The following is a 20,227-nucleotide window of genomic DNA, read 5'->3' as shown; positions in this document are numbered from 1 at the left end:
TGACATGTTTCCGGTGAGTTTCATTATGAGACTTAAAATGCTAAAGCCCGAGGTAAATGGTTTGAATCTCAAACGTGATTCCGGGGAGTTGTGTTTGTGGCGCTCTGACCCCGCGGTAACCGAGCCAGTGTCGGGAGAGGCACCGAGGACAGGAGAACTGGGGTGACGGCTTCCTGCCGCCAGGCGCCCAGGGCCAGGCATGGAGACTGCCGCTGGGGCAGTAGGAACTGAATGGGGGAGGGCTGTGGGGACACCGGGAGGGCCAGCAGGGACGGCCGTGGGGCTGAGACGTGGGGTCTCGGGCACAGGGAAGTACAAGGGTCACCCTCGTCTAGGAAGACAGGAACAGCAAGAGGAGCTGCACGGGGCCGTGAGAGGAGTGCTAGGTGTGGGCCCGGGAGCAGCTGGGTGGAGGTGGAGGGCCAGGGGCCGGCAGTGATGGGCAGACGGGAGGTCAGCTCCTCTCCTCTCGGGGCTTCTCACCAGGCACCACGTGCAGGTTGGGGGTGATGACAGTCTGACCTCGTCCCCCCGTCCTTCTACAGGGGCCCCGCCCACCGACTCCCTGTGAGATGCTCTGAAAGGTTTGCGTGAGTCTCTACGTTTCTGGCCCCAAAATGAAGGCCCAACAGTACGAGCGAGGGACGGGCCGCAAAAGATGCTGGCGGGGGATTTCACGATGATGTGGATGGGAGTGGCTTGAGTGTCCGTGACGCCAGCAGGACACGGGTCAGCGCTGCCACCTGCCCCCCCGCCCCCGTGACAGGTGCCCAGCTGGTTTCCAGGCCACGGCTGACTGGACTCTGCGGTCACCCCCCACCTGCCCCAGCAGAACCCACGCTCTCCGGGGCATCCCCGCAGGACACACGTGCCGCACGCAGGGCAGGAGGGGTGGGGGGGCTCACCGTCCCCTCACCACCAAACGTGGCCCTGGGTGCCACCCGTGGGCCGCCGCCGTGTTCCTGCCACCTGCCGGCTTCCGTGGGCAGGTCCTTGTGCAGCCCATGTCATCCTCAGGGGCACAGGAAGCTCCTACAGACCCCCCAGCTTCCATCTCCCGGGGCAGAGTGGCCTGTGGTCCAGCTTCCCTCCACGTTGGGCCTCAAGGCTTAGAGCCATGTTCGTCTGACTGTTCTAGGTGGTTCTACAGACCCAAGACCTCCCAGTGGCCACAGCCGTGGGAGGAGGCAGAAGGAACGGGGACAAGGAGCATAAGCCCCTCGGCCCTCTGAGACCCCGTGTCTGCTAGTGCTTGGTGAGGGCAGGGGCGGGAAGGCCCACGGCCACCCCCGGCTGCTCCCTGCCCCGGGGCCAAGGGACGAATCCGCCCGAGTCCATTCTGATGCCACTGAGCTATGTCCCCTAGACTTTGGGGGCCCCGTAGTTCAGGTCAGCCTCACCCCAGTTTGCCTGGAGAGGCCCCGGCTTGGACGTAGGCTTGTCCCGCCCTGATCCTAACAGACTCCCCCACTTTTACCCCTGGAGGTGTCCCAGTGTGGGGACGACATCGTGGAGTCACCCTGACCGTAGCCCATGGCAGACTGCAGGGCCCAGCCCCCGGGCATGTCGGAGCCCAAGGGGGGTCGCGGTCAGGCTCCTGCCCCGCAACGTGGTCTCGCATCCCCCGACCCACCCCAGCCCTCTGACAACCTCTGATACCTGCCAGGGGGCCCCAAACCCCCTCCCCTGTGTCCAGGCTGGGACTCAGCCTGCGAGGGGGTGACAAATCCCTGCGCCCCTGAGAGCGAGGACAGGCGCCCCTCCCGGAAGCGGGCTTGCATGGTCCGCGGGGCGCGCTGCTGGTCGAACCCCTGCGACTGAAGCAGCCACCTGCCTGCCGTCGGATGCTCTGAAGGAATTTGTGTTAGAGAACGTGGAGAAACCATTCTCATTTAGGGGATGAAAGACATAAAAGGAAAAAGGCCAAGTGGGCAAGGCCGGGAACCAAGTCGCTGATGAATTGGGGAGATTATAGGATTTATGGAGAAAAATGAAAGAATAAGAAATTTTCTTGAGTCTTTCCAAGGGGCAATTAATGGCCTATAGGATTTGATTTCAACTTTTGTTCGCTTTTTTCTTTCTCTTGGCTACTTTGTGGACAGATTCATCTTCGAAACGTCCGATGCTTGGCTTTCCAAGGTTCTTCAGCCAGAGACTCAAAGTGGAGAAGCGACCACTTCTTAAAAGAAATGCTAAAAAAAAGAAAAAATAAAAAAATAAAAAAATAAATGGTTTCCTTTTTATTTAACAAAGTAAACGGGGAGAAGAAGCATCTTTAATATTTGCAAAAGCCTCAAAAAAATTTCACCAGCTAGAGACACAAAAGGAAACGAGTCGTCAGGCCTGGCGAACTTCTCCTCGATTATGGGACGTTTTCAGATTTAAATCCTACATACCTGAGCTTTATCTGTTTGCAGATGTCCCAAACAATAGGGTTTCCGGTTTCTTCATGGATATTTTGTTTAATGTTCTTAAAGAAGTCTGGGACGGACTCTTGACACCCTGTCTTTTTGTCCAAAAAAAAAAAAAAAAAAGGTAAAAGTAAAAGTATTTTGTCTTTAATGTTTTTAAAAATCGCTCAAGTTACCAGAAACTGAAATAACACTGTATGTTAATTATACTTGAATTGAAACAAGATCTAATTTAATTTAAAAAAGGATTCCAATTATAGATCTCAAAAATTAACTGCTCTTTTTTGGATAACCACGTTGGCGTCCCCCCCCCCGCCCCCCCCCCCCCCCCCCCCCCGCATAGCCTTGCTTTGCCTTTTCGTGAGCGTACGCAAGAAGTGTTTTTTCTTGTAATTCTTTTGAAAGTGTAAATTCTGTCTTTAATACTGTCAACTGGGCTTCTGTTGAATGTATGTGTTTATCGCAGTTTGTTTTTGTTTTTTTTTTTTTAATTGGCCTAAACACCATTGTTTCTAGCTTATCTGCCTGTCGTAGAGTCTTTGTGATGATTTTCTCTGGTCAAACCAAACCAAACCTAAAATACACAACAAAACCATCCCTGTGGTTCTCAGGAGATACCTGAAGGCATTTCCTCCTGTTTTTTTGTTTTTTGGTTTTTTTCTTTAAATATATCTATTTTCTTGAAATACACCTACACACATTTGTATCATATATACACCTAATAGGTGCGTGTATATGCGTCCGCATTTCATTTCCAACTCTGTCTCAAAGACGCCTCAACCCCATCACGTCCATCTTAACTGAAAAATGAAAGAAATCCTCGCACCTGCGCAGGAAATCGAAGCTTGAGTCCACAAGCCCCACCTTGTTTCCTTGATTGCAATTTTAAGAGAGAAGGCCATTTAATTAAAAAAAATTCTTCTTTTCTCTCTTTTCTCCGGGGGCCCTGCCCCCACCCCTGCGATTGTCTCCTGGGCCCAGGAAGTTTATATGTCAACAGAAGCCGTAATCAGACCCCTGACCTCCCCTGGGCTTTCAACCCAGTGTTTCCACAGAGGGATTAACCCCAAATACCAACTTGCTCTCAGAGGCAAAATTGTTCCCGAGGCGGGCATCACCAAAGGGTTTTCTTCTCTGGGGCTTTCGCATTCACCCTGCAAATAAGGTCTCCTCAAAGGGAGGCTTAGAGGCCGCCGCCGGGAGCAAATCGCCGGCAGGCCGAGCTCGGGGCTCCCTGAGGCCTGTGGGTCCTCCTCTGCCAGCCGGTGGTCGGTGGTCGTTGCCTAGACCCTCGGGGCCCGGGGCTGGAGGGGTGCTGCTGGTCAACCCGAGTGTGCCTGGGCAGGAGCTGCCGCCCAGGGTGGGCCTGGGCCACGGGGGACCTGCCCGGGGCGGCCTGTGGGCAGAGCCCCCAGGGAACGCAGGCCAGTCCTGGCGCATGGGTCGCCGCCGCGGGTGCCAGGATGTCCCCGGGGTGGGGGGGGCAGGCCGGGAGTCGGGCTGAAGCCCCAGCCGAGCCCCTGGGCCCCCGCGTGGATGGGACGGCGGCTCCGGCTCGCGGCCTGTCCCTCTCCCTCTCCCCGCAGCACCTCGCCCAGACACAAAGCGTCTTTATCTTAGAGGCCCCGAAACCTCTCCTGTTATGGGGGGGCCGAGGAAGCTGCTTAGGGCCCCTGGCAGCTGTGGAAAGTGTGATGCCGCGGGGGCACCCAGACAGAAAATTAAAAATCTAATAAAGTCCTCAGTGTGGGGGCGCTGGCATCAGGACAGCTCTGCCTCTGCAGACACCTAATAAAGAGACATTCCGGGACGCTCCCGCACGAGGGGAGCCCGCGGTCCCGGAGCGCAGTGCCATGGAAACGTCACAGTCACTCGCCCCGCCTGGGGCGGGGGGGGGGGGGGGGGGGGGGGGGGGGGGGGGCATCCCTCTCCCGCCGGCTCCCTCGCCAGGAAGATGACAGGGTGCCTGGGACCTAAGGGAAGACAGCGGGGGAGGGAGGGGGGCGGAGGGGCCGATCCAGGAGCCCGGGTGCAAAGCTCGCCCACGTGGGCCCAATGAGCCGGGGGCCTAGGCCCGAGGGGACGCAACGGTCACCTGGGAGTCACCTCGGGGTGCCGCGCTGGCCCTGGGAGGGCCGGGTACGTCCACGGGCAGCAGGGGAAGGGGCTGGGGGGCCGACTGTTGTCTCACAAGCCAGCTCCTCCCCCACTGCAGATGAGCTCGTTGGGGACCCGAGATTCTTGGGGTGTCGAGGGAGACCTTGGGTTTAAGGGACACTGTCTTCACTCCCGAGTCGGGCTGTGTGTACCTGAAGGGGAAGATGGTGAGCGCTGGCTGCGCGGGGAGCTGGTGGCCACCGCTGGGAGCTGGTGGCCGCAGGCTTGTCACGGGTGCAAGGCCGGCGGAGCAGCCTCCAAGGGAGGGGCCGAGTGGGACAAGCCAGCTGGGGCCACATAATGCCACATGATCTCACTCATCTCTGGAACTTTCAGGCTTCAAACTCCCAGCGACCAAGAGCAGACTCCTGGCTGCAAGGGGGGGGGACGAGCGGAAAAACCCAGGGAGGGAAGATGTGAACAGAAAGCGCTGGCTCATCTGGGGCTGGGGGCTCAGGGACGGCGGGGACTGCCGGGATGGCGGGGCCGCGTGGGGCCGGGACGGGCGGGCTTTGAGGGGTCCCGCACCAGCTCCCCGGGCCTCCTCCTGGTGCCCCCCGCGGGCGCCTCTGACCCTGGGCCCGGCCTCCGGGGGCGGCGTCGGGTGGGAAGCCACCTCCGCGGCCCTTCCCCTGCCCCTGCCCCTTCCCCGCGGCGGCTCCCCGGGCTTGGAAGTTGGCCTCCTGCCTCCCTGTGTCACAAACACTGTTTTTCTTCTGGCTTTTCATGCAGTTGTGGCTTGGCACGGACCGAGCGGCGGCCCCGGGTGTGATGCAGGGGAGGCTGCTGGTTATGCAAGTAGATGGAATATGGGCTTTGAACTTCTTAAGTCCAGAAACTCTCTCTTGGTCTTTTCTGTTACTTGGGGATTTTTTTCTTAAAAAAAAAAAAAAAAAAAAAGAGAGGTTTTCTCCTATGAGAACGGCGTCACCCTTAAGAAAACCGCGGCCACCAGGGGTAGGCATGGGCTGGCTCCCGGCGGCGGCGGCGGCGGCGGATAAAGCTCTCTGAGGCAACCTGGGAAGTTCTGATTTATTCTGGAAGGATCCAGACCGGCGCTTCTCAAATTTCAAAGAGCCTCAGGATCCCTTGAGGGGCTTGTTAAATCCAGGTCTGATTTCATCCGGTGGGGCAAGGCCTGGGTTTCTGCATTTCCAGCGAGCTCTCGGGAGCTGCCGCGACTGCTGGCCCGTGGCCCGTCCTCCAGGCCCTCCCCGGGCTCCTGCAAAAAACCCCGGGTGGCACAGGCCGGGGGTACCGCAGCCGGGCCCTCCTTAGGGGGTTCTGCGGGGCTCCGGGTCCAGCCGAAGCCCAGAATAAACCCCAAGGGCAACAGCTGACGTGGAGAGCCCCGTCCCTCGTCCCTCGGGAAGGTCAGTGTGTCTGCTGGCTGAGAATCAGTCTCATGCAGGTTTTCCCTTTTGCCTCTTGACACTTGAGTAGGTTCCCCCCCCCCCCCCTGTTTCCAGCATTAGGAGAAGAAAAATTGGACAGTGGGGTGAGGAAGAACAATGCATCCATTAGGAAGCTGCATATAGGATTAAAGGAGCCCCATCCTCTGGCTCATTGCATCATATTCCTTAGCAAGTCTAGAGCTAGAGTTTCAGCTAAATAAAGAAACGTAAATCATTTAATGCACCTTTCTTAATTGAGCCACACACCAGGGGCACCTTCCTAATGGCATTATGGCACCAATTACCTCATTAGGAGAGAAGAGCTGCTTTTATGACAGGTTTTAGAAATTAAAACAGCCAAGGGATGTCCTTCAGGAGGACCCGTTCTGGGCTGAGCTGAGGAATGAGCGGGGCCCGGAAGGGCACATGAGGGCCTGGGGACCCAAGGCCGGAGGATGACCCCTGCCCAGTTTGACCCCAGGCCGGAGGACAAGATCTGGATTCACTCATCACGTGTTCACTGCTCACGAATGTAAACCTCAGCGGCTCCCCTGCTTTGGAGGAACTTGGGTTCTAGGGCCCCACCCTGGGATCCTGACCCACTTGTAATAAGGTCCCTGGGCGGGAAGCTGGCAGATGCTATCTCTTTTGTAGAAATTGTAGAGCGGGTCCCAGCGACTTCACCGAAAACCCAGGTGGGTGTACGCGGTTCCCGCATCCTCTGGGGCTTTCATCCTTCCAAAGGACACGTAAGACCAGGAACACAGACATTTCTCCCGCTCCCTCCCTGCCTGTCCGGCGCCTCGGTTGGCCGGGGTGGTCGTGGCGCAGGGCAAACTGGGCGCGACTATTAGTCTGGATGCTTGTTTGCCGTGCGAAATGCGACATCGGGCAGGTCACTGTGCCCTCAGGGCCGCGGTTTCTTCAACTCAAAGACGGGAATGGCCAAGTGGGAATCGTTAATCGCGTGGGCAGGTTATTGATCAAGACGCCGACCGTCTTTTGGCAGCTGAGTTGTCCTCTGTAAAGGGGGGATGTTGCACTCAAGGATTTGGTGAGTCTGAGTAGCAAACGGGCTGCTCTTTCTAGTAGCTTTACATGTTTTCCTTCCCTGTGGTAACAAGAACTTGAACGTCCAGATTTTTATGTAAATATTGAATTTATAGCAATGGTTTTGTGGAGCGTTCCAGTTTCCTGGGTTGATGATTAATGTGGTTTTCTCGGAGTGCGTTATGTCTTCCCCTTCTAGTCCTGTTAACTGCACGAAGGTGAAAGGCTGTTGCTGCTTTTCCGTCGTCAATCGACGTGGGGCGGGGGGGGGAACAGATGCAATCTGGGTTACCCCACAGGGCGGAGGAAGCACAGCTGCCGATAGATGTGTAGGGAGGCAAAATTTGGCTTCAAAATGGAGATTTCCTAATAACTGGAACCACTTCCCTGATCCAAAACCTTCGTGGGCCTTACGTTGCTACGACGTCATGCACAGAATTCTCTGCCGGGTTTCCCAGGTCTCCATCATCCGGCTTCTGTGGGCTTTGCTAATCCTGCATCTTCCCCACCAGTAACCCGAATCATGGTTTTAATTGACTTTGGTGAGAGTCCCTCTCCAATCCACATTTCCAGCCAGATCCTGTTCTACGTTTCCCACAGCCTCCGAAGCACTTCCAACGGCCTATCTTACGGTTATTGCACATTCGAAATGTGCTCGTGTCCACCTGTTCAACGTTCCCTTAACCTTGCTCCTCTCCGGTCTCCCTCGTTTCTGTTTGTGGAAGCAGGATCCAGCCCTAGGAACCAAAACTCCTTGTTCTATCATCCGATCTTTTACGAGGACTCGTTGCTTTTTGAAGCATCTCAGAGTTTTAACAGTTACGAGAAATCTTTTCCAGGTCTTTTTTTTTTTAATTTATTTATGATAGTCACAGAGAGAGAGAGAGAGAGAGAGGCAGAGACACAGGCAGAGAGAGAAGCAGGCTCCATGCAGGGAGCCCGACGCGGGACTCGATCCTGGGTCTCCAGGATCACGCCCTGGGCCAAAGGCAGGCGCCAAACCACTGCGCCACCCAGGGATCCCTCTTTTCCAGGTCTTATAGCCCACACCATTTCTTCTTCCTCTAAACCAGCAATGGAAACTTCTCTAGACCTTATGGCTCCGGAGTTTTGCTAAATCTCCCACGTAGAGAGTGACCTCCCTCTCTCATATGTCTCTGCATCTGCAGCACATGGGCAGGTGGGGTTTATAGACAACATAGGCCAAGTGTGAATGTGGGTGCGTGATGCCAAAGAAGCTTGCGCGTGGCCTGCTTTCATTAAGGAAATACAGCTTCTAGGATGAGCAAAGTTCTAGTCCTGAAGTCCTGATCAGCTCCACGCTGAGTGCAACACACCTGAGGTGCTTCCTAACTCAGGGTCGTATTATTATTGACGCATATTACCTTTCTGAGCAAAGGCATGATCCTCGAGTTTCCTGTTACTGTTGCATTTCTATCAATTTTCCTCTGGATCTCTAGGAATTCTTGTTTTATTTATTTTTGTTATGTATAACGTGGCATAAGAAGGTTCGTGACAATTACGTTTTCTTTCTGAGTTGCTCACTTTGTCAGTATTTATCTAAATTTCACTGAAGCTTTTGCCTTTAAGTTCTACTTGGCTGGAAAAATTGTGATCCTGATTTCTTTTTGATGGTGTGTTTACGAGTGATGTGTTTGCCAGCTTATCTTTCCTTCGTCTGATACTTTCCTTTGTTTGCTCTAGTGAATAGCATATTGGTAGGTTTAGTTTTTCAAATATAGGAGTTTAAGCCATTTATATTTATTGTCATGGTTACTATGTGAGTTTTTACTTTAGTCAGGTTGCTTATGATTTCGGTTTTTTAAACTACTTTGTGCTCTTTTCTTAAATTTTTTTTTTTTTTTTTGCTATGTTTGTTTTTCCTTTTTTCTGTAATAGAGACTGTATGGGTCCTATTTTAAAATTCTATTTGAATTGCTTTGATAATTTAAAACATATGTGAGGGAAACTATACTTTTCTAATTACTGATTAAAAAAAAAATGCTACCTATCAGTTGATAGGTCTCCTACGTCAGGTTAAGAAACAAACACACTAAAAAATAAATAAATAAATAAATAAAAAAGAAAAAAAAAAAGAAACAAACACACTGTTACTTTCCTCTTCTACCCTATTTCACTCAGTTTCTTATTTTATTTATTTAATCTGGGATTCTAGATCTAGGTATTGCTTTTTTTTTTCTCAGCATATTGTTTTATAAAAATTTTCAAACTACAGAAAAGTTGGAAGAATTCTAGTGAACACTCATATGCAGCATCTCATTTCCACTATTGCTGTTCTACTTTGCTTGCTTTATCGTGTATCTATCTATTCAGCCCATCTTTAAAAAAAAAAAAAAAAAATTTGGAAGTAAATTGAAGATGTCACTGTACATCCCCCTAAATCTTCAGTGCAAATGTCATTAAGCAGAGTTTAATTGCTTGCAGTTTTTCCCCCTTTGAGGTGAAATTTATGAATAATAAAAGGCATAAAACTTAAGTGTGTATTTGTTGATTTTTTTAAAATGTATTTATTCATGAAAGCCACAGAGAGAGAGAGGCAGAGACACAGGCAGAGGGAGAAGCAGGCTCCATGCAGGGAGCCTGACGCGGGACTCGATCCCAGGACCCCAGGTTCACACCCTGAGCCGAAGGCAGCGCTCAACCTCTGAGCCACCCGGGGGCCTTCCTACATTTCCAGTAAACATGAATGACAACTTGTATGAGTTCAGAATTCTTGACTGGTAACTTTTATACTCAAAACCATTTGTATGTCACTATTGTCATCCCATGTTAGTTATAGGACTGAGCAGGCTAGCCCCTGCTTTTAATTTTTTTTCTTGCCTGGGTAATTGTGGAATTCTTCTGTTGTTCCTGAACTTGAATATATTTCATAGTTGAAGTCTTTGAGGTAACTTTGTGGGTACTCAGTGAGGTCTTTTTATCTGCAAATATGCATGTTTTACTCAGTTATGGCAGAGGTTGGTTGTGGTTCCCCCAATCCATAATCTCCTTACTTATATAATTCTTTATTTTCATATGGGCACATGGCTGCTTGGAATAAAATCTATATTTCCCAGACTCTTAATTTTGGTGTTTCATTTCTGTCACAGGAGGCTGATGGATCCTTATGGATAGATGAGCTCAGGAAAGTTTTCTTCTTTTATATTTTTGGTTATTTTGTTTGTTTTATTTATTCTGATTCTGTTCTGTGTCTCTCGCTTTCCCCAGGAACATCTCTGATCTGTGCTTTCTGTATTAGATGTTCTTTAGGTATGACAATTTTTCTCTCATTATTTCAATCCCCTTGTCTTTTTTTTTCCTCATTCCATGGCAGTTCTTTAAATTTCTTTACCACTGACTTTGACTTTTTGCAGTGCCCATTCTCTTCTTTATTGCTTTAAAAAGAGTTTTTGAGGGATGCCTGAGTGACTCAGTCAGTTAAACATCTGCTTTCTGCCCAGGTCATGAGCCCAGGGTCCTGGGATCCAGCCCCGTGCCAGGCTCCCTGCTCAGTGGGGAGTCTACTTCTCCTTCTCCTGCTGCTTGCCCTCCTGCTTGTACTCTCTGGCTCTCTCTCTCTCTTAAATAAATAAAAATGTTTAGATATTTCTATTTTTTAAAGATTTTATGTATTTATTTGAGAGAGAGAGAGAGAGAGAGCAAACAACAGAGATAGTGACAGAGAGCATGAGCAGGAAGGAGAGGGAGAAGCAGGCTCCCCGCTGAGCAGGGAGGCTGACCCCAGTCTCCATCCCAGGACCCTGGGATCATGACCTGAGCTGAAGGCAGATGTTTAACGGACTGAACCACCCAAGTGCCTCTTCTTTATTGCTTTTAATGAAAATTTTAATTAGCTATGGTTTTTTTTTAAGTGTCTTTTATGCTGTTGTAAATTTTGCCTCCTCTGGGCCAGCACCTTTGTCATTATTGCCTCTGACCCTTAAAAATTCACAATTGCAAGGGGACCAGTCATGCACCCATGCAGGGTGGGGATCTCGTAGTGTCCTTGCCACTTACTTCTTATAAGCACTGCTGTTTCTCGGGAGGTGACATTGTGAGATGCCCCTTCACCTGGACCCACCTGGACCATGTTGGACAGGACAGCACCACACTTTTCACCACATGGAAGGCATATTGTCCTGTACTTATACTCCCTTTCCCTAAAGTTTTTTCTTCTGTATTCCTCTCCGGGTTGTTTCACTGAGGACCTAGTGGAAGAAGTTAAACAGTTAACTCTAATGCTTCTTGACCCAGGAATTTGTAAAAGAGATCTTTTAAAGTTTATCATATTGTGGGAGTGTATATTGTAGCCTAGACATTTGTTAAAAACAGCCCTTGGGGCACCTGGGTGGCTCAGTCGCTTAAGGGTCTGCCTTTGGTGCAGGTCATGATCCTGGGGTCTTGGGATCGAGCCGCATGTTGGGCTCCCTGCTTAGCAGAGAGTCTGCTTCTCTCTCTTTCTCTGCTGCCTCTGCTTGTGCTCTCTCTCTCTCTCTCTCTCTCATTGTCTCTCAGATAAATACATAAAATCTTAAAAAAAAAAAAAAACCAAACCAAAAAAAAGCTCAGCCCTTGTCTTTGTGGCAGAGAGGCAGAGAGTGAAGAGCACAGGACTTAGAGTCAGCACATGTATGCATGGGCCCAGACTCAGTTACCTGTACGCCATATGGTCCCGGTCATACGTTCTTCGGTTTGCTCATCTGTACAATGAGATTGGGTTGAATGAGATCAAGTATTTGAAAGCATTTTTAAGTTCTTAAAAGCTAGAAAAATGTCAGAAATGGCAGTCTTTCTTCTGGCGTTCTTTCTCTTTTTGCATCTCATAGGCTGGGCCCATGGTGGCAAAGGTATTCAACAGTCCTTGTTGGTCAGTTATTTGGAATGAATGTCCAGAAAATGGTGACAAGGGCCTAAGGAGGCAAACAAGAGTGAGAGGATAATTGAACACAGTCTTCTGCCTGTTTTGATATTTATGTATGTATGTATGTACGCTTTCTTTGAGCCTCTCCTGTTTTCTGCCTAGAAAGTGCTGGATTTTAGCAACCACCTTCATACCTTCTTTCTGGTCCCTCCTTCTAACCTTCACTCGCCGTTCCCCCGACAGTCAAAATGTATTGTAAAAAGGTGTTCTTTTAAAGACTTTGTAAAATAAATGCAATTATCTACAGCTCAGTATCACTTTTAATGTTGTCCCGTGATACTTTCTGGAGGCTGCAAAATATATTTAATTTCCAAACATTCTTGGAAGTCATCCAGTAAATGCAGGCAGGGAGGGAATGGCCAGGGTACAGTGTGCTGGGGGATCGCACCATGAGCTGGCTAGTCTCATTTATTATAGGCAATCCAGCAGGTGCGTAAATAACTCCTACTGGGAGGTTTTCCGCTCAGCTTCCCAAAATGGCTCTGTTTCAACATCCAGCGGTGACGCTGTATTCTCAGAATTGGATTAGCTAAGCAAGGTAAAATCTACTAGAATGATCCAAAGGAAAGGTTTGCTCCTCCATCAACAGCATTCGCATGAAACAGGCTTTTGTGCATTAAAAATGGTAGGATTCATCAGCTAGTTGAAACATACAGTTGTTTGAAGTTCTTTGAAATGTACAGATGGACACTTCATGTTAGAGAGTTCCATCCTCTACGTGTGGTTTCTGAGTGCTCACTACGTGTACGACCCTGCGCTGGGTGCTAGAGAGGATAAAGACATGAGTGAGACCACACCTTGGCTTTGGGGGTTCACACGCTGGTTGGGAGACAGAGGCAAATATATCATCTTATCACAGGACAGATTTGAGAAATCAGAAATGCAAGCAAAATGCTGTGGAATTAGAAAGAAAAGCTTGGAGGTGCCTCCTGGTAGGAGGGGAATTCAAAGCAGGCATCCTTGCATCCGTTTATTGCGCAATTATTGAATGCCAAGCTGGTTTTATGTACTGTACCATGAACACATAGAGGGTCAGTTTTAGTCGTTTAATCATTTACAAAGAATAAAGTTCAACAGGCAGAAAGGGGAAGGGAGGGCATCACAGAGGACAGGAGTTGAGTTGAGGCCTTGAAGCCCTTGAGGCCTTGGCAAAGCCCAAGGAACGGGGAGGCATCAGGCGTGGCTCTGAGCCGGGGGAAGGGTATGGGGATTGGGTGGGGGTGGGGGCTGGAGTGAAGGGGGGGCAGAAAGGTAGATCAGAGCAAAATTTTGGAGGGCTCTGAATGCCCAGTAGAGGAGCAGTGGATTTTACTCTTAAATCCCATTTTCATAAATGGAGTTATTCGCAGTTGGCCAGGACTGTTCCCTTTGAGGTGTGGCAGTCGGAAGTCCACTGGCTTGGAATCAGACCAATATTTGAATCTGAGCTATTGTCCTCCATCAGTCGCGTAACCTTTCATCTGTGAAGACGGGGCTTGTTCAGATTAAGAGAGAAGAGCCGGGGCAGGCAGCAGGGACGTTGCCCACCTCAGTAAAGGCTACCTGCGTCTCCTCCCTGCCTCCCTCTCCCTCTGCCTCTTCTCCTCCCCTCTTCCCACAGGAGGGCTTTGATGAAGAATACGTTCCATTAACGTCACTGAGTCTCCAGCTTGGTTGCTAAGTTTTTTTCTCAACTTTATCCCAGTGGTTCTCAAACCTGAGTGAGCTTCAGCATCCTCTGGAGGACTTGTTAAAACACAGGTTGTTGGGCCCTGCCCCAGAATTTCTGATTGAGCAGGTCCAGGGTGGAGCCACTTTTCTTTTTTCTTTTCTTTTCTTTTCTTTTCTTTTCTTTTCTTTTCTTTTCTTTTCTTTTCTTTTCTTTTCTTTTCTTTTCTTCCTTTTTTCTTTTCTTTTCTTTTCTCTTCTTTTCTTTTCTTTTTTCTTTTCTTTCTTTTCTTTTCTTTATTTTTTCTTTCTTTTCTTTTCTCTTTTCTTTCTTTTCTTTCCTTCCTTCCTTCCTTCCTTTTTTTTTTTTTTTTTTTTTAGAGAGAGAGAGTGATGTGCGTGCTTATGTGCATGAGCAGGGGGTGAGGGGCAGAGGGAGAGGGAGAGAGAACCCCAAGAAGACTGCACTGAGCATAGAGCAGAATACGGGGCTCAATCCCAACACCCGAGCCAAAACCAAGAGTTGGATGCTGAACCAGCTGAGCCGCCCAGGTGCATTCCTACCAAGTTTCCAGGTGCTGCTGATGCTGTTACACCTTGAGGAGCTCGGCTTTATCTGCTTTACCACGAGGCAGACTCTATTGGGTGCTCATCCACCTGCCCCCTTCCTCCCTGCTGAGTTGATCTGTTATCACAGAGAGACTCTTGGCTGTGTCTCTACCTCAGTGCCAGGAGATGTAGGATGACGGGGCTCCATCAGTCATGGCAACGCCAGCTCCCTTGGCCACTGACTAACCTGAAGGTGGGCCGGTGCCCCACAGTGTCCAGAGATGCGAGGATGAATGGGCCGAGAAAGACTCACAAGGAGAAGGGCGTCCGCCCATTGCCTGTTCTTCCCGAATGTGCACACGTGGGGAAGCTCCAGGAGTCACCTTGTGACCAAGAGAAGACGAGCCCCATGAGGCAGAGAACTGGCATGGCAAGTTGTCAAGACAGAAATACAGAAAGGACCTGGGTGTCCTAAGGTGTCACCGCGGTTCACGCCTCGCACTGCCCACTGGACTCGTTCTTCTGTGGGAGAAAGACACTCTTGCTCGTTGAACGCACCGCAACGATTTGTTGTTACTTGCAGCCAGACACACTCTTAACTGATACAACCTACTACCGTCCTGTGACATTGGGGGCCAAGGTGATGTCGACCCCATATGATCGAGAAGACGCCGAGGCTCAGAAAAATGCAGGTCACCTCTAGCGGGAGAGCTTAGATTCCCACTCACGCTTCCTGGTTACACGCCGGTGGCTTCCCCAACGGCCTATAGCGCCAACCGTCCTGACTACGCCTTCCGACTAATACATGTGTTCTTCTGTTCTCCCTTCTATTAAGGAGGAAGGAACTGAGAAGCCCCTGTGTGCCCTGAGCCCTCCCTGGACCTCTGCTGTCGGCCGCCTGGCTTCTGATTGTCATCACGAATTATTCGGCCGACTCATTCAGCCCACACTTACCGAGCGGAGTTCATCCGGGTTGGCACCGACTCACGGCTTGGCGCTTCGGAGAAGGTAGAGATTATTAAGCACAGGACCCTGTCAGTGTGGTTCAGGGTGCGGAAGTAAAATGTGCACAGAGAGGTGAACTATATATAACACAGCAAGCAAGTGTGACGGGAGAAGAGTGGATAGGAAAGCAAAGGGGAGACAGGACGCAGAAGGCCACGCGGGGTGGCCCGTACCCTGGCTCACTAGAGGTCCAGGGGATCTGGGCTGCACTGAGTCAGTGGCTGCAGGATAAGATACGGAGGAAACTCTTAACTCTGTGCTTGAGGGGCCAACGAACCCACCTCGGGGGGCAGGGGGGCTTCTCAGGCAGGTCAAACCCTGTCCCGACGGCGTGGGCGGACCCCAGCACCGGATTTGTCGGGATCAACGGCTCGGGTGAAGCGCTCTGCACCTTTGCAGGGACGAGGTGAGCCGTGTCCTCCCGGGGGACGGACAGAGCACCACTGAGTTGTCAGGCGTGTCCGTGGCCGGGTACCTGCACACCCCCCACTCAGGGAGCTGGAGAGACACGTTTCCATGGTGCTGCCTCTTGGGTGACAGCACAGGGGGACCCGAGGGGGCCCAGGGGCGGGGACCGCACAGCGAGAGCTCTTCAGCCCCGGCGACCGTCCCGACGACGCGCGACGTGCTCCCCGCCCGAGTTACGAGCAGCTGAGTTGAATTAAAAAACAGTCCCTCCTTTGCCGCGACCCGGCCTGCCAAATTCTCAGCTGGCGTGAGTTTTTATAGCTCCGTTATAAACCCCAAAAAGTGAGGCGTATAATGGAAACACTGACATAACTCGAACTCCTAGGAGCGGCTTGTGCCGCCCTAATTACCCTTACGTTCCCTGGCCCCGGCCTGGCGCTCCCCTCCCGCGGCCGCCGGGCCTGAGCGTCCAGCGGCCGGAGGTCTGCTGGGAATAATGGGACAGTGTCTGCTGCTGGGAAGCCCCCTGTTCCATACGTAGCGCCCCTCCCTCTCCCCTTCCTTCCCTTGTTCTCCCCCCGCACCGCCTCCCCCAGCAACGCCCTCCCCCCAAAAAAGGCAGAACAGTTCAGTTGGTTGTAAAAATTAATGAGTTCAGATACAGACTTGCCTTATTCCGGTCCAGCTGCGTAACCAGGGCGATTCCGACCAGCATCCTAGACGCTGACATCAGCTCCACACCCCGGTACAATGCTGCTCTGTTTGATCTCAGAAACACATCAGGCTCCTGGGCTTTATGCATCCTGCTTCCTCCCCACGGGGACTCATTCCTTACCCACCAGGAGAGCTCCTCCCGGCTGCTCTCCCCGGGCCGCCCGTTCCAGGCGCGGCCACCGCAGCTGACTCGGCTCCTACCAGCCGGACACTTTGATCCCGTTCTCCTGGGGCTCTGGGAGGGTCCCCACCCCCAGGCGCTGACAGCCTGGGAGGACGAGGGCGGTAATGACTTCACCACTTAGCACTCGCATGGCCCCTCCCGCCCGCGCGTGCATGCCCATGCTCCTTGCTCGTGTCGCGGGGGCCGGGACCACCCCGCCCGGAGAAGGGGGTGCCCCCACTTCCCGGGTGAGGGCAGGAGAGCCGGGGCGGCAAAACCAGCAATGGGTCACAAGGTCCTTGACCCCTGAGCTCATTCCTTGGACCCGGGGTGTGTAGGTCCTGGTCGGGCACCAGGCGAGGTCGGCTTAGGCCCCGTTATGAGCAGAACTGGAGGGAAGCTCTACGGACCCGCTTTCCATTGGGCGGAAAGACGGAAGCAGTGACAAGGCCACCGTGGGCTCCTCAAAAAGTATATTACGGTGCTCTTTTTTAAAAAAAAATTATTTTATTTATTTATTCATGAGAGACCCGGGGAGAGAGGCAGCGACCCAGGCAGAGGGAAAAGCAGGCTCCCTGCAGGGAGCCCGACAGGGGACTCGATCCCGGGACCCAGGGTCACAGCCTGAGCCCTCTGGGATGCCCCTACTGTGCTGTTCCTAATCCATCGCGACCCCCCTGCCCCCCCCCTGCAGAATGCTGCTTCCCTCAAGCTGGTCCACGAATATTTGCTTCCCTGCAGGACCAGACCGACGGTCGCTCGCAGTGGTCCCAGCAGCCCCGACTGTAAGACGAGCCGTCAGCAGGTCCCTAATGAGATCGCCGGAGAAGCTGCCAGAACCACGGCGAAGCTCTTTGGAAATGAAACAGGCATCTGAGGCTCAGCGTAGGAGGACTCGGTCCTGGAGCTGGGAACCGTCTAACCGGTTGGGCCGGGAAGAGGAGCCGGGGCCTGCCCTGGTCCTGGGGTCCCACTGCTGGGCTTACAGCGGAAACTACCTCTCACAGCTGAGGCTGGAGGTTGGAACCGGGGGCCGGCAGGCTCCTCCCTCGGCCGGGGGGGGCGCCCTCCTTGCCCCTTCCTCACCCCGTGGCCTCCTGTTCTCGGCCGCGGAGCCGAATCTCTGGGTTTGTGCACGTGTGTCCACGCACATCTGGGCTGCACAGCCACCGTGCAAACAGCAGAGACTCCTCTCCCCATTTTACGGGAGAAGCAGTGGAAACCAGGAGAGGGGTAACGCCTGCTCTCCGCTGCCGGCCCCGTGGAAGTGGCTGTGGGGCCACCTCGGAGTCCTGCGTACGTCCTGGCTTGTTCCCACGAATGGCCTCAAAGAGGTTCACTAACCCATCGAAGCCCCAGCTGTGAGCTGGATCCTGGGCCGCATCAATCTGGTGAGTCCGGGGACCCCGATGGGCCAGGCCTCCCGGAGTGTACGTCCTCGGTGGGCGGGCGGGTCGGCACCTGTCCCCTGCTCCCGCTGCGGCGCCGCGGACGGCCTGGCTCCCTTCACGTTGCTTCGACTTGGGTCCGTCGGCGTCTGGCATCTTCCCGGCCATCCTGTGCGCCCTGCGTGTGCCGCATGTTTAGTTTTTGGAACAGGTGAGCCACGTGGCCTCGTGGTGCTTTCACGGCTTCGGTGGCAACGTCGTGAGTGATTGCGCAGGTTACACCCCGCCGGGTGCTGAGGGTTTCGGGGGCGAGTGGCCCTGGCTTTGCACCGTGCCGGGGACGGGAGAGCAGAGCATCTCGTGGGGACCCCCGTGGGTCCCGCCCGGAGCCGCGGGGACTGCAAGAGCACAGCCCCGTGCAGGGCGAGGCCTGTGTGTTGCTGCTCTTCACCAGCACCCGGGGGGAGGCGTCCCCTTTCTTAGACACAGTGAGTGTCCCCAGGGCACAGGCTCGGGGACGGGGGCAGGAATGGGGGGGGCAGAAAAATCAGAGGCGGTAGACGGAGGGGTCCACGTCCGGATGGAGCGTCCTGCAGGTGCAGCTTTGCAGACACGGAAGCAGACGGGGAGGGGCGCACAGGTGCTCCACGCGGGCCCAAAGCTGGGAGCAAAGCGCAAGGGTGAGGAGCCACCGGCTCGGCTGGGGTGACGACCGGCTGGCCCCCACGGAGGACGGGGTCTCTGCCCCCAGGGTCCCTACACCACGTGTCGGGGATCCCGCAGCTGCGTCCCCTCCGCGGTCTCCCTCCACGCCCACAGCAAACCCTGGCAGGACAGACCTGCACGTCCCACCGGACAGACGGACACGCAGAAGAGGAGGAGCCACCAGGACAGGCTTGGCTGGGCCCCCGGGGACCAGGAGCTGGGCCAGGAGAACACGGGCTCCTCGAGGCCCAAGGGCTGCGGTCCTGACCCTCACCAGGATCGCCGCAGGCCGCCCGGCCTGACCCGGTTTTGCTCACAAACACCCTGATTACCGCGGCTCGAGTCTCCCCGAGGACCCACCCGCCGCGGCACCTCGAGCGCTGTTGGGGTTCCTTGCTCGCCGGGTTCCCCTCTCCTTCCGACTCCGAAGGCTAATGCAGTTCGATTTTAGGAAACTGTCCCCCACGGGACCTTTTCAACGGTTAAAATAAATAAATTAATTAGCAACACTCCCACCAAAGGGGGTTTTCACGGTGGCGCCAAGCTGTCTTCCATTTTGGGTGGTTTCCCCTCCGTGGAGCCGTAATTACTGCAGGCCCAGCCCAGGCCGCCGGGGCTCCTGAAGAATCCCCACCCCACGGGGCACTTCTGCGTCCTCTCAGGTTCACCACCCAGCGGCACAGAGGCCTCTCCGTCAGTCACCTTCTGACAGATCGGCACAGATTAAATCCCAATCAGGGTGTCCGAGCGCCGGCAAGATGGGGCCGTCGGGAGGGGCCCACCCCGTGGGTCTGAAGACTTTGACCGAATAAACAGAGCCTGGAAGGGCCGGGGAGCTTGCAGGGAAGACCGTAAATGATCCCATCTGTGATTCTTGGCTGATTGTTCCTCGGGGGCGGGCCGGAGAGCAGGGGACCAGAAGACAGGGTCTCTCTCTCTCTGCTTTAAACAAAATATCGTCCCATTTCTAGCATCTTCCCGGTTTGGGGCATTTTCCAAGCGAAAGTTCATTAGGGAGACACGAAAGCACGTTTTGCTAAAATCCATCAAAGAGAGGGGCTCCGTTTCAAAGCACAGAAGAAATACAATAGTGTTGAAGCAAAGTGCATGAAAAAGATCTTATGGGCCCGAGAAGCAAGACAGAAACGGAGACTGGTGACCTGGGTGGGTTTTTTTTGGGGGGGGGGGTTGGGGAGGGTTTCGGGGATGGGGAGGGTTGTTTTATTTTTTATTATTATTATTATTATTTTTTAAGCCAAACTTTATTTGGGACAAAATAAGTGAGTCTTAGGAAAATTCATATCTCCTGGACTGTGTCTTATTTACGCAGGGCAGCCTGAACCAAACATCCCAGGATGTTTGTAAATGTTTGGGTTTCCTTTTCCGTATTTCCCCCTGTTGGCACCAAACCCAAAGGACCCAGAATTCCCCAAACATGGTTCCTACCCACAGCGATGACTCGTATGAACTCGTATTGATCCAGAGGATATACGGAAACAGGATTAAGTGCGGATCCCGACCCCAGGGGTTAGGTCTGGCTGGTGAGCGGAGTGTAAACAGGGCCCGGCGGAGCCGCGGGAGCAGGAGGAGCAGGAGCGGCTGGCTGGAGGCCCGGCTGCGGACGGGGTGGCTCCGTGTCTGGCCCCGGCCGCGGGCTCCCCGGGGGATGTCCCTCCCCGGCCGTCCAGGGTGTCGCCCGCCGGGCAGGCTGCACC

At 53.2% G+C, this 20,227-nt stretch overlaps 2 long non-coding RNA genes across 2 annotated transcripts; one reads left to right on the top strand and one right to left on the bottom strand.

Moving 5' to 3' along the window:
* Window positions 1-1,956: 1,956 nt before the first annotated feature.
* On the bottom strand, window positions 1,957-13,720 carry LOC112925419 (uncharacterized). Its single transcript, XR_011995334.1, has 4 exons — window positions 11,668-13,720; window positions 11,094-11,220; window positions 2,397-2,506; window positions 1,957-2,192 (listed from the first exon to the last, which is right to left on the bottom strand). It is a non-coding gene; the product is annotated as an uncharacterized lncRNA (long non-coding RNA).
* Window positions 5,506-19,812, top strand: LOC140594479 (uncharacterized). Its single transcript, XR_011995335.1, has 3 exons — window positions 5,506-5,941; window positions 14,965-15,137; window positions 17,161-19,812. It is a non-coding gene; the product is annotated as an uncharacterized lncRNA (long non-coding RNA).
* The last annotated feature ends 415 nt before the right edge of the window (window positions 19,813-20,227 follow it).

This window comes from Vulpes vulpes, chromosome 11 (assembly GCF_048418805.1).
Source record: "Vulpes vulpes isolate BD-2025 chromosome 11, VulVul3, whole genome shotgun sequence".
NCBI classification, from domain to species: domain Eukaryota; kingdom Metazoa; phylum Chordata; class Mammalia; order Carnivora; family Canidae; genus Vulpes; species Vulpes vulpes.
This window is presented reverse-complemented; position numbering and strand designations above follow the sequence as displayed.